The sequence below is a fragment of the Loxodonta africana genome, chromosome 3 (genome assembly GCF_030014295.1).
Source record: "Loxodonta africana isolate mLoxAfr1 chromosome 3, mLoxAfr1.hap2, whole genome shotgun sequence".
In the NCBI taxonomy this organism is placed as follows: Eukaryota; Metazoa; Chordata; class Mammalia; order Proboscidea; family Elephantidae; genus Loxodonta; species Loxodonta africana.
This window is the reverse complement of record NC_087344.1, coordinates 29,160,018-29,174,545: the sequence shown is the minus strand read 5'-3', so window position 1 is coordinate 29,174,545 and position 14,528 is coordinate 29,160,018. Positions and strand designations below refer to the sequence as shown.

Here is a 14,528-nt window from a genome sequence, read left to right as displayed (position 1 = left end):
AAGACACCAGGATAATTCCATGGGAAGAGAATAGTGTCATAAACAAATGGTGCTGGAGAATTGGCTATTCACATTTTTCAAAAGTAAGTGTACAATGCTTTTCATACCAAATACAAAAATGAATTTTTAAAAAATTAAAGACTCTAATGTAAAGGCTAAGAGTATAATATTCATAGAGAAAACATGAAACACTTTGTAACTTTGAAGTAGCCAAGGTTTCTTTAAAAATAAGGCAGTAAATATAAAAGAAAAACACTAATAAATACTCTTCAAAAGACACTATTAAGAGAAGGGGAGGGCATACTTATACTTTCAATCGTCTTGTCAGTTTGTCGTACTCTGGTGGCTTGTGTGTTTCTGTGATACTGGATGCCATGCCATCAGCATTTCAAATGTCAGCAGGGATCACTCATGGTGTCCAGGGTTCAGTGGAGCTTCCAGACTAAGACTAGGAAGAAGGACCTGGCAGTCTACTTCTGAAAAAATTGGCCAGTGAGAACATTAAGAACGGCAGCAGAACACTATTTGATATAGTGCCAGAAGGCGAACTCCTCTGGTTGGAAGGCACTTGAAATATGACTAGGGAAAAGCTACCTCTTTAAAAGTAGATAGTAAATGTATGTTGCTTTAAACCACTGAGTTTTGGGGGAAATTTGTCATGCAGAAATATGTAACTAATGCAATGAGTAATCAAAGTTCTTATATTTTGTGTGTGGAACTCTGAAACGGTCCAACTCCTTTGGTAAAAACACATTTGGCAATTCTTATGAAATTAAAACCTATATCTTCCATCAGGTTCAGAAATTCTACTCCTTGGAATCTATGTAAGGGAAATGAAAACATGTATTCATACTAAGACTTAGTCACATGTGTTTGTAGCAGGTGTATTAATAATAGACAAAAATGGAATTAACTGAAATGTCCTTTGACAGATGAACAAACAACTTAAAGTATACTCATGGAATAAAATCCTACTAACCAATAAAATCTTCACAATGTTATCCATAATTTGTTATGATCCACACAGTCAAATGAGGTTGCATAGTCAATAAAACACAGGTAAACTTCCTTCTTATATTCTCCACATTTAACCAGGATCCATCTGACATCAGTAATGGTATCCCTGGTTCCACATCCTCTTCTGAATCTGGTCTGGATTTCTGGTAGTTCCGTCAATATACTGCTGCTGCTGCTTTTGAAAGACCTTCAGCAAAATTTTGCTTGCCTATGATATTAGTGTTATTGTTCGATAATTTCCTCATTTTATTGGATCACCTTTCTTGGGGATAGGCATAAATATAGATCTCTTCCAGTTGGTTGGCCAGGTAGCTGTCTTCTAAATTTCTTGGCTTACAAGTGAGCACTTGCAGCCCTGCATCTGTTTGTTGAAACATCTCAATGGATATTCCGACAATCCCTGGAGTCTTGTTTTTCACCATTGCCTTCAGTGCAGCTTGGACTTCTTCCTTCAGTACCAGTGGTTCCTGATCATATGCTACCTCTTGAAGTGTTTGAACGTGGACTAAACCTTTTTGGTATAATGACTCTGTATATTCCTTCCATCTTCTTTTGGTGCTTCCTGCGTCTTTTAATATTCTCTGCACAGAATCCTTCACTATTGCAATTTGAGGCTTGCATTTTTCTTCAGCTCTTTCAGCTTGAGAAGCCTGTACATAGATCAAGAGGCAGTTGTTTAGACAGAACAAGGGGATACTGAGTGGCTTAAAGTCAGGAAAGATATGCCTCAAGGTTGCAACCTTTCACCATACCTATTCAATCTGTATGCTGAGCAAATATCCCAAGAAGCTGGACGGTATGAAGAACAGGTCATCAGGATTGGACCAAGACTTGTTAACAACCTGCATTATGCAGATCACATAACCTTGTTTGCTGAAAGTGAAGAGGACTTGAAGCACTTACTGATGAAGATCAAACACCACAGCCTTCAGTATGGATTACACCTCAACATAAAGAAAACAAAAATCCTCACAACTGGACCAATAAGCAACATCATGCTAAATGGAGAAAAGATTGAAGTTTTCAGGGATTTCATTTTACTTGGATCCACGATCAACACCCATGGAAGCAGCAGTCAAGACATCAAAAGATGCATTGCATTGGGCAAATCTTCTGCAAAGAACCTCTTTAAAGTGTTGAAAAGCAAAGATGTCACCTTGAAGACTAAGGTGTGCCAGACCCAAGCCATGGTATTTTCAATCACATCATATGCATGTGAAAGCTGGACAATGAGTAAGGAAGACCAAAGAAGAGTTGATGCTTTTGAATTGTGGTGTTAGTGAAGAATATTGAATATACCATGGACTGCCAAAAGAACAAACGAATCTTTAGAAGCCAGGATGGCGAGACTGCATCTTAAGTACTTTGAACGTGTTGTCAGGAGGGGCCAGTGCTGGAGAAAGATATGCTTAGTAAAGTACTGGCTCAGGAGAGAAGAGGAAGATCCTCAATGAGATGGATTGACACAGTGGCTGCAACAATGGGCTTAATCGTAACAAACATGAGGATGGCCCAGAGTTTCGTTCTGTTGTACACAGGGTCACTATGACTGGGAACTGACTCTACAGCACATAATAAGAACAAGAACAAGGGAGAAAGGAGTGGCAATGAATATTTCATCTAGAAATATATCTCCTACACTAAATGCAAATCTTCCAGTCCCTCCCTTCATGCAACTAATAATCCATTAGTTCTTCCTGCTTCTGCTCAAATGACATCTTTTTAGAAACTTCTCCCTCTCCTCTTCTACCAAGACTAGGTCAGATACTCCAGTTATTTTCTTTCACATGACTAGATATTTTTCATTCAACGTGATGTTCACACATCACTTTTTTTTAGCTACTTTTTTAATTGTGCTTTACATGAAAGTTTACAAATCAAGTCAGTCTCTCATACAAAAATTTATATACACCTTGCTGTATACTCCTAATTGGTCTCCATCTAATGAAGCAGGACACTCCTTCCCTCCACTCTTTTTGCATCCATTAGGCCAGCTTCTGAACCCCTCTGCCCTCTCATGTCCCCTCCAGACAGGATATGCCAACATAGCCTCATGTGTCTACTTGATCCAAGAAGCTCATTCTTCACCAGTATCATTTTCTATCCCATTGTCCAGTCCAATCCCTGTCTGAAGAGTTAGCTTTGGGAATGGTTCCTGTCTTGGGCTAACAGAAGGTTTGGGGGCCATGACCACAGGGGTCCTTCTAGTCTCACTCAGACCATTAAGTCTGGTCATTTTACATGAATTTAGGGTCTGCATCCCACTGCTCTCCTGCCCCCTCAGGGGTTCTCTGTTATGTCCCTGGTCACAGCACTCATTGGTTGTAGCCAGGCACCATCTAGTTCTTCTGGTCTTAGGCTCATGTAGTCTCTGGTTTATGTGGCCCTTTCTGTCTCTTGGGCTCATAATTACTTTGTATCTTTGATAATCTTCATTCTCCTTTGCTCCAGGTAGGTTGAGACTAACTGATGCATCTTAGATGGCCGCTTGCTAGCGTTTAAGACCCCAGAAGCCACTTTCCAAAGTGGAATGCAGAAAGTTTTCTTAATAGATTTTATTATGCCAATTGACTTAGACGTCCGCTGAAACCATGGTCCCCTAACAGCTGCACCTTCTACACTGGCCTTCGAAGCATTCAGTTTATTAGGGAAACTTCTTTGCTTTTGGTTTAGTCCAGTTGTGTTGACCTCTTCTGTATTGTGTGTTGTCTTTCCCTTCACCTAAAATGGTTCTTATCAACTATCTAATGAGTGAATACCCCTCTTCCTTCCTCCCTCCCTCCCCCCTCTCGTAACCATCAAAGAATATTTTCTTCACTGTTTAAACATTCTGGAGTTCTTATAATAGTGGTCTTATACAATATTTGTCCTTTTTGCAACTGACTAATTTCACTTAGCATAATGCCTTCCAGATTCTTCCATGTTATGAAATGTTTCACAGATTCATCACTGTTCTTTATCAATGTGTAGTTTTTCACTATGTGAATATAACAAAATTTATTTATCCATTCATCCTTTGATGGACATCTTGGTTGCTTCCATCTTTTAGCTATTGTAAACAGATGCAGTGCTGGAGGTGCTCACTCGTCTATGCCAAGAAATATAGAAGACAGCTTCCTGGCCAACTGACTGGAAGAAATCCATATTTATGCCTATTCCCAAGAAAGGTGATCCAACCAAATGTGGAAATTATAGAACAATATCATTAATATCACACGCAAGCAAAATTTTGCTGAAGATCATTCAAAAACGGCTGCAGCAGTATATCGAGAGGGAACTGCCAGAAATTCAGGCTGGTTTCAGAAGAGGACATGGAACCAGGGATATCATTGCTGATGTCAGATGGATCCTGGCTGAAAGCAGAGAATACCAGAAGGATGTTTACCTGTGTTTTTATTGACTGTGTGGATCATAACAAACTATGGATAACACTGCGAAGTGATTGGGTAGGACTGTGCAAATAAGGTTATTGTGGTCCACCAAGGGGATTTGTCAGTTTTGCTATTTGGCTAGGCTTCAAAGAGAGCCAATTTCAGGGCAGAGAGAATTTCACAACCACCGAGGAAGAACAGCTAGAACGGAGTGCGTATCCTTTGGAACCAGAATCCGTGTGCTGAGAAACACCTTGACCTAGGAGACAGAGAGGTATAACAAGGTAGTTAGAAGCAGTGGCAGAGAAATGGTGGCAGGAGAGACTGGCAAGAGAGATCTGCAAGACAGAGCAACAGAAGACACCTTAATGGGCTTCCCTGCCCACGGAGCAAGAAAGCTGAATGCCTTTGGGCTGAGGCTTACTGGTGGAGTGAGAGTGCCTCTGGACACTTATCGGTGGAGCTGAAAGAGCTTTGTATCATTTGCCCATGCAGGGCAGAAGCCAAGAGGCCAGAGATGCATCCCTGCGGCATGGCTGGGAAGAGGCTATCATGGTGGCAGAACTGTATCTTGAGTGTTCCTGAGCCTGTTACTTGCTTATAAACTCCATAATTGTGAGTATTGTCTGTAAGCTCTGTGTGGTCCTTACAATGAATTATCGAACCCAGCAGAGAAGTAGACAGTGCTGTGGGAGGGACAGTTGGTCGCAGAATTGGTAAAGATGGTGGAGAAAGGATGAATGTCTGATCTCCGCTCATAAGAATCAGACTTTGGCTGTTGATTTTCCTTCCTCTTTTCAAGTTAGAGGAAGTCAGATGCCACTCCCACACTGTTTTTAAGCTCCCTTGCCACCATTTCCTCTGGTATTATAACTAGACTCAAGGTCAGTAAAAGTTTCAGAAAAGGAACATAGGAAAATATCTTGAGCTTATTTAATTCACTATCACCCCATCATTTCTAATAGTCAGTAAAGCAGGAAATAGAAGGCATGACTCATTGTACCTGAAGTCATACACATAAAAATAGGGAATAACAAACATTTTTTTGTTACTTTTGTCTCTCCTTTCTGCATCCTGTCTCTGTCTTATCTTTTTCCCCTTATCACTTTTCTCTACTGTCTGCCATTTTTCTTTATTCTCTTATCCCATCATAAAATACATTAGTTGAATTTTTTGAGCAGCTGTGTGGCATTAATGATTAATAACTGAACTATCTGGAATTCATTACGTAGAGCAAAAAAAAAAAAATTCCCTGTTGTTTATTTTTTGAAATTGATTTCTATTTTATAAATGCTTATTGTCAGAAGTTAAGAAAATGTGAAAATATATAATATTTAAAAATCACATCGAAGATCAACGTTAGATGAAAAAATTTATTCATTAGTTATGTAGCACCATGCTAAGTGTGCACGTACACATGTATTATCTTTTATTCTTCTCAACCTTATGCTAATAATTGATGGAGCCCATATCCAACCAACATCTGTATGACCATAGAGCTTTTGAAAGTCAATAAAATCTTCAAAACTGTTTGACAAGTTTATAGGACAAAATATTTTCTCAGTTGTAAGTTGTGAATATGATCTCAAGATATACTGTATAAGAGTAAGATAAATTTCATCTTCCTTTGTCTACATAAAAATTCTTGTATATTTCTCTAAATAGACATTTTCTTTACATGATGAAGATGTGGTATTTTACATCTGAATCAACATCATACTAATTGGAAAACATTTAGAAGCATGTTCATTAAAATCAGGAACAAATATTATATTTTTATGTTCAATTTTATTATAGTTCTTGAAACAATATAAGGCATTAAGATAAGCATAATGAAAATACGAATGATCAAGATTATGTTCCAATGATAGCATTAGATAATACTTACATAAAGCTTACAGCTAATGCTTATGTAAGACTTCTATTTGTAGACACTGTCCCAAGTGATTTACATACGTAATTCATTTATCCTTCTTAAAAACATGATACGTGCTACAATGATCTCAATTTTACAGATAAAAAAAAAAAGCAGAAAGAGGTTGAGTAACTGTCCTATGGTCATATAGGTAATAAGTGCCAAGAGTTAGGCTTCAAAAGTTTGTAGTGTGACTCCAGACTTTCCACTTTCAACTGGTAAGTTTACCAACCCCTCCAGACGGTTGGCCTTTGAGTGTCTGGTTGGACGTGGAAAGCTTCCAGGGTCTGAGGCAGCTTTTCTCTCCATTATCCCTGTAATGCTCACTGTGTCTCTTGTCTAAACTCATTTTTGCATGTCTAATGAAAATTATTCTTTCCCTCATTGTATAAAATGTTTTTCTATGCTTCTCCATGCCCTTGGCAGAATATGAACCCCACAATGGGAGTCCTAAAGTCCCACTTAACTAATCGTAATCATAAAGTTTCTATTCCCGATTCCATGGGTGGGAGGACACAGGGATGTTTTAAGGTGCTCATTGGGCTATCTTCTGTCATGTCTTCTCCTGACCAAATGGCTTTGACAGTATAAAATTGACAGCAGGGACCCATCATAGTATTTGAGAGACAGAGCCCAGCTCTTAGAAGTGGGGAGGGTGTTCTCAGGAAAGATATCCCAAAGATGCCTCTTCAATTTAGACATCAGGATTAAGTGCAGCTGATGAAAATCACAAGGACGCAAATTTCAGCTTTTGGAAAAGTAATATATTATCATAGTTAAGCAGGAAATAAAAGGAAAAACACTTAAAATGAGAGACTTCTTATCTCTGGAGGCACCCACTACCAGGTAGATTAGTGCTTCTCAAACTAAATCTGTTTAGGAATCACCTAGTGTAGTGGGGTGAATTGTGTCCCCCCAAATGTACATTAACCTGGAGCCTCAGAATGTGACCTTATTAAAAAATAGAGTCTTTTCAAACGTAGTTAATTAAGGATCTTGTGATGAAATAATCTTGGATTTAGAGTTGGCTCTGAATTAAAAAAAAAAAAAAAAAAATTTTTTTTTTTCCCCTGAATCCAGTGATAGATGTCTTTACAAGAAGAGAAGACACAGAGACATGGAGAGAAGAAAGCCACGTGAAGAGGGAGGCAGAGATTGGAGTGATGTGTCTACAAGCCAAGAACACCAAGGATTGCTGGCAACCACCAAAAGCTAGGAGAGAGTCTTCAGAAGGAACCAATCTTACTGATACCTTGACTTTGAACTTCTGGCCTCCTGAACTGTGAGCTACCCAGTTTGTCGTGATTTGTTACCTAGAAAAAATTACCAGTTCATTTGGTGTCCCTAGGAAACTAATACACCTGGAAACTTGCTAAAATGCAGATTCTCATTCAATAGGTGCAGCCTATTGCGGCTGCATTTCTAACAAGCTTCCAGGTGAGGCTGATGCTGCTGGTCATGGATCACACTTCAGGAGCAAGGAACTAGATGATTCTATGCCAGAGAAATGTATGTAGAAAGAATGCTGGCTTTGTGAGGTAGATTATAATTAGGGATTAGTTTGCTAAATTGGAAGGGTGGACAGAGGTGGAAATAATGGCTACATTTTTAATCTTCTGAATAGTCAGCTGAACCAGGTCTATTGATAAAATAGAGGTTTTTATTTATTTTATGTGTCATATACAATATTTGTATTTACTTTTATTTACGTAAAATTCATCATCTGTAGCAGTGCTGCTGGTTGATGATGCCTGACTTTGTTTGTACAGTATTGTTCTTCTTGTCACTTTCTTGACAGTCACACCAGCTACATGGAACCAGGAAACCACACAGAGGTTTTAGAATTTATTCTCCTTGGACTCTCAGAAGTGGAAGAACTTCAATCTCTTTTTCTCAGCTTTTCCTGTCCATGTACTTGGCCACTTTTATTGGGAACCTTCTCATCATCTTGGCCACCATCACTAGCTCCCATCTCCACACTCCCATGTACTTCTTCCTAGCCAACTTTTCCTTTGTAGAGACAGGTTTCACCTCCACCACTATCCCAAAGATGCTGATGAACATCCACACCCATAGCAAAACCATCACCTATCAAGGCTGCCCCACCCAAATGTATTTTTTCATTTTTTTGCAGAGTTGGATATTTTTCTCCTTTCTATAATGGCTTATGACCGGTTTGTGGCCATCTGTCACCCACTGCACTACACTATGAATCCCAGACTCTGTGTCTTGTTGCTGCTGTTGTCCTGGATATTGAGTGTTCTGGACTCTCTGCTACGTGGTTTACTGGTGTTGCAGCTGTCCTTCTGTACTAACTTGGAGATTCCCCACTTCTTCTGTGAAATCAGTCAGGTTATCCAACTTGCCTGTTCTGACACCCTCCTCAATACCACAGAGATGTATTTTGCAACTGTGGTGATGGGCATTATTCCTCTCATTGGTGTCGTATTTTCTTAGTCTCAGATTGTCTCTTCCATACTGCGAATTACATCAGCAAGGGGAAAGTATAAGGCATTTTCCACTTGTGGATCTCACCTTTCAGTTGTTTCTTTGCTTTATGGTACAGTTCTTGGGGTCTACCTGAGTTCTGCCACTACCCAAAATTCCAGGGCAGTTGCAGTAGCCTCAGTGATGTACACCATAGTAACACCCATGCTGAATCCCTTTATCTACAGCCTGAGAAACAAGGATATAAAAAGGGCCTTGAAAAGTCTTGTTGGGGTTATCATTTTAAATAAATGACAAAAATATTTCCCTTGGGGCTGGACAAGAATCCACAAGTATCCGTGGACCAGATTGGCATTCAGAAAATTGTGTTTTTTTTTGTGTGTGTGTGTGAGCTGTCCCTGACTCTCCAGACATTTCTGGCATTTTATGTTTTTGCTTTTCTAAAAATGGTTTCCAACTTTGGAAAAGAACCAATTTGAGAGTATCCACTTGTTCTGAGTGGTAATGAGTATTTCTAAGAATATACTGTTTTCAAATTCATTTTCTCTTTGATGGCAAAATTATGATGAGATATAAACATCTTGGAGATAATAAAGACTTGGGGCTTAAATTTTTTGTTCTTGGCTTACTGCTTATTAGAATGCTGATGTCTACTTTATTAGGCTTGAGTCAGCTTTTCATTTCTGTTACTCTGTCTTCCTGTCATTTTTTATAATTTAGACTCCAATATGCTTAATTATTTTACAAGTGCCTGAGACATTTTAATCCCCTCACTGAGAGCTTTTTCTCTTAGTCATCATTGACTGCTATGAACATTAACATATTATTTAAAATTGAATGGTAATAAAAACAAAATGAAATTTTGTGAGATGCAGCTAAAGAAGTACTTTGAGTGAAATTTATAGCTTTAAATATTAATATTAGAAAAGAAGAATAGTCTAAATCAATGATCTAAGTTTTTACCCTAAGAAGCTAGGAACAAATTATAACATAAACCCAAAGCAGGTACAAGGAAGGAAATAGTAAATATAAGTAAAGAAGTCAGTGATAAGGAAAAAAACAATAACAAAAAGACTTAAATAGATTCCTCGAAACTGCTAATAAATGAACAAATGGCTAGAAAGAAGGACCAAGTAAAAAATGGGAAAAATTACTAGTACCAATACAATCATTACAAATGCTCAGATGCTAATATAACAGTAAGAAATTACTATAAGTGACACTATGCCAATACATTCGACACACTATATGAAATACACACATTCTTGAACAACAAAACATGATAAAACAAACTGAAGAAGAAATAGAAACTCTGAATAGCTCCTGGCTTATTTTTTAAGTCACATGTGTAAACCCAAACTGTCACATGAAAAAACTCCAGGATCAGATGGTTTTACTGGTGTTGTCTATCAAACACATAAGGCAAACATAATGCTAATCTTATATAAACTTTTTAAAAACTAGAAAGGAAAGGACTCTTCTCATTTTACAAGACCAGCATAACTTTGACACCAAAAACAAACAAATACTATAAGAAAACAGAATTGCAGACCAATATCCCTAATGAAAATACTACCAAACCCCCCCTAAAAACCATTACTGTTGAGTAGATTCTGACTCATAGCAAACCTCAACAAAATTTTGAAAATTGAAACCAGAAATATATAAATGCAAAGTTGACTCAACATTTCAAAATCAATGTAATCCATCATCTCAGCAGACCAAAAGAGAAAGCCATACGATCATCTCAGTACATGCAAAAAAAATTTGACAAAAGTCAATATACAAAATTCAACTCTCAGCCATTAAGAATACAAAAGAACTTTCTCAAAATGATCAATAACATCTAAATCATATTTAATGGTGAAAGACTGAATATATTTCCTCTAAGATCAGAAACCAGGAAAGAAACAAATGCCTGCTCTCATGATTGCTTTTCAACATTGTATTGGAGGTACAATAAAATAAAAGTTATGAAGCGTTGAAAGGAAGAAATAAAAATGTTGGTAGACAACATCATTATATACATAGTCTAAAGAAGTTCATTAAAAAAACTTCTATAATTAATACATAAACTTAGCAAGGTTGCAGGTCATAAGGTTAATATACAAAATAAATTATATTTTGATATACTGGTACAAACTGGAAAATTAAAATTTAATAACAGCATATACAATCACACAAAAATATCTAGGAATAAATATTTAAAATGCATACAAACTCTTTACACTAAAAACTATAAAATATTGATGTAAAAAATTTATGAAGACTGAAATATAAAGGAATATACACCATGCCAATGGTTTGGAAGATGCAATATTGTTAGGATGTCAGTTCTCTAGAAAATGACCTATCACATTCAATATAATGCCAAACCAAATTCTCACCATCGTTTTTGTAGAGATTGATATTTCTAAAATTTATATGCACATGCAAATAATCTAGATTAACAAAAATTGGAAAAATGAAAACCAGTGTCATCAGTCTTATATTACTTAACTTCAGGAATTATTATAAAATTACAGTAATCAAGACATTGTGGTATTAGTTTTAGGACATACAAGTCCATCACTACAACAAAAGAGAGCCTAGAAAATAAATCTACACTTACACAATCAATTTATATTTTAAAAATGCCATAATTCAACGGGAGGAGACTAGCGTCATAAACAAATGGTGCTGGAACAACTGGCTATTCACATGTTTTAAAACTATGCCTATGATATCATCTCCTACAAAATGCAAAAATGAATTTCAAAATGATTAAAGACCTAAATGTAAAGGCTAAGACTATAATATTTGTAGAGAAAACATAAAAGAAACACTTTCTGATTTTGGAGTAGCCAAAGTTCTTTTTTTAAGGTTCTTAAAAATAAGGCAGTAACTAGAAAAGAAAAACGTTAATAAATACCCTTCAAAAGACACCATTAAGAGATGGAGACAGTATCAGGACACAAGAGAGACAAGCAAAAATCAGTTGGATTCCTCTACACCAACAAAGAGAATGTTGAAGATGAAATCACCAAACCAATACCATTTACAATAGTCTCCAAGAAGATAAAATATTTAGGAATAAATCTAGCCAGAGGTGTAAAAGACCTATACAGAGATAATTACAAGATGCTGCTTCAGGAAAACAAAAGAGACCTACATAAGTGGAAAAACATACCTTGCTCATGGATAGGAAGACTCAACATTGTGAAAATGTCAATTCTACCCAAAGCGATCTACAGATAAAATGCAATCCCAATCCAAATTCCAAACACATTTTTTAATGAGATGGAGAAACAAATCACCAACTTCATATGGAAAGGGAAGAGGCCCCAGATAAATAAAGCATTACTGAAGAAGAACAAAGGCCTCACACTACCTGATTTTAGAACCTATTATACCACCACAGTCGTCAAAACAGCCTGGTACTGATACAACAGCAGATACATAGACCAGTGGAACAGAATTGAAAATCCAGACATAAACTCATCGACCTAGGAACAGCTGATATTTGACAAAGGCCCATTCATTGAATGGGGAACAGACAGTCTCTTTAACAAATGGTGTTGGTGTAACTGGATATTTATCTGCAGAAAAATGAAACAAGACCATACTTCACACCATGCACAAAAAGTAACTCAAAATGGATCAAAGACCTAAATATAAAATCTAAAACAATAAAGATCATGGAAGAAAAAATAGGGACAATGCTAGGAACCCTAATACATGGCATAAACAGAATACAAAACATAACTAACAACGCACAAACACTAGAAGAAAAACTGGATAACTGGTAGCCCTAAAAATTAAGCACTTGTGCTTATCAAAAGACTTCACTGGAGGGCAGGCCAAGATGGTGGAGTAGTCAGACACTTCCTGTGGTCCCTCTTACAACAAAGACCTGAAAAAACAAGTGAATAGATTACATATGATAAGCTAGGAGTCCTGAACATCAAAGGCAAATTGAGAAATCAGACTGAGTGGCAGGGGAAGGGAGAAAAAGTTCAGAAGCAGTGAGGAGTTGCCAGACCTGACCTGGAGGGAACGGGCACCCGGCAGGCTGATTCCGCTGGCATGAGTGTGCTGAGACAAGCAGTGACATTCAGGACCCATTTTCCAAATCGGGAGTGATGGAGTGGCTGAGAGTCTGCTCAACTGTGAGAAGTGGTCCTCCATTAGCAAAAGATAAGTACCTGTGTTTAACCTACCATGTGGATCCGAAAATACCCCTTCAAGAAAAACTTCTCTCCCACTTACCTGCTCCCTTCCTGCTTTGCACCAGTTCCCAGCCAGCCGCATCCCCTGGGCTGGAAGAAGGACCCTACACTTGCCTTAAGCCATTTTTCTGATCTTGGAGAGGAAACAAAATAACAAACAGGGAAAATATAACCTGCTGGCCCCCCTAAGCCAGGAGTTCAGAAAAGAAACAGTTCCTTTGCCTAGGCACAGGGGTAAAGGGTCCATAGACTTTGAATGCCTTTCACCCCTGCATAGACCTGTGTGGACACATTCAACAGCATAAGCCCGAAGGCAACAGGGACACACTTTCCTCATAGACACTCAGGGGTGGTTGTCAGCCCCCTTCCTTGATCAGCACATGACCCCCTACTGCAGCCACATACCTGTGCCTACACCAATCAGCCCAGCTCCTCTAGGATTGTACATAGATCAAGAGGCAGTTTTTCATAGAGAACAAGGGGATGCTGAGTGGTTTAAAGTCAGGAAAGGCATGTGTCTGAGTTGTATGCTTTCACCATACCTACTCAATCCATATGCTGAGCAAATAATCTGAAAAGCTGGACAATATGGAGAAGAACGGGACATCAGGATTAGAGGAAGACTCGAGAACAACCTGCGCTATGCAGGTGACACAACCTTGCTTGCTGAAATTAAAGAGGACTTGAAACACTTACTAAGGCAGATCAAAGTATGGATTGCACCTCAACATAAAGAAAACAAAAATCCTCCCAAATGGACCAGTAAGCTACATCACAATAAACGGAGAGAAGATTGAAGTTGTCAAGGATTTCATTTTACTTGGATTCAGAATCAACACCCATGGAAGCAGCAGTCAAGAAATCAAAAGACACATTGCAACGGGCAAACCTGCTGCAAAGGACCTCTTTAAAGTGTTGAAAAGCATAGATGCCACCTTGAAGACTAAGGTGCACCTGACCCAAGCCATGGGATTTTCAATCACATCATATATATGTGAAAGCTGAATAATGAATAAGGAAGACTAAAGAAAGAATTGACAGCTTTGAATTGTGGTGTTGGCGAAGAATATTGAATATACTATGGCCAGCCAAAAGGACGAACAAATCTGTGTTGGAAGAAGAACAACCAGAATGTTCCATAGAAGGCAGGATGGTGAGACTGCGTCTTACATACTTTGGACATGTTGTCAGGAGGGACCAGCCCTGGAGAATCACATCATTCTTGGTAAAACAGGGTCAGCAGAAAAGAGGGAGATCCTCAATGAGATGGATTGACACAGTGGCTGCAACAACGGGCTCAAGGAAAACAATGAATATGAGGATGGCGCAGTTTCATTCTGTTGTACATAGGGTCACTGTGCGCGGGAACAGACTCTACAGCACCTATTAACAACAAGAACAAGGGAGAAAGGAGTGGGGATGAATATTTGATCTAGAAATATGTCTCCTAACTAAATGAAAATCTTCCAGCCCCTCTCTTCATGCAGCTAATAATCCATTCCTTCTTGTCTCAGCTCAAATGACATCTTTTTAGAAACTTCTCCCTCTCCTCTTCTACCAAGACTAGGT

At 38.2% G+C, this 14,528-nt stretch overlaps 1 pseudogene; it reads left to right on the top strand.

Annotated features, from left to right (window-relative positions):
* The first annotated feature begins 7,827 nt into the window (after positions 1-7,827).
* Positions 7,828-9,045, top strand: LOC111751506 (olfactory receptor 7A10-like; annotated as a pseudogene).
* The last annotated feature ends 5,483 nt before the right edge of the window (positions 9,046-14,528 follow it).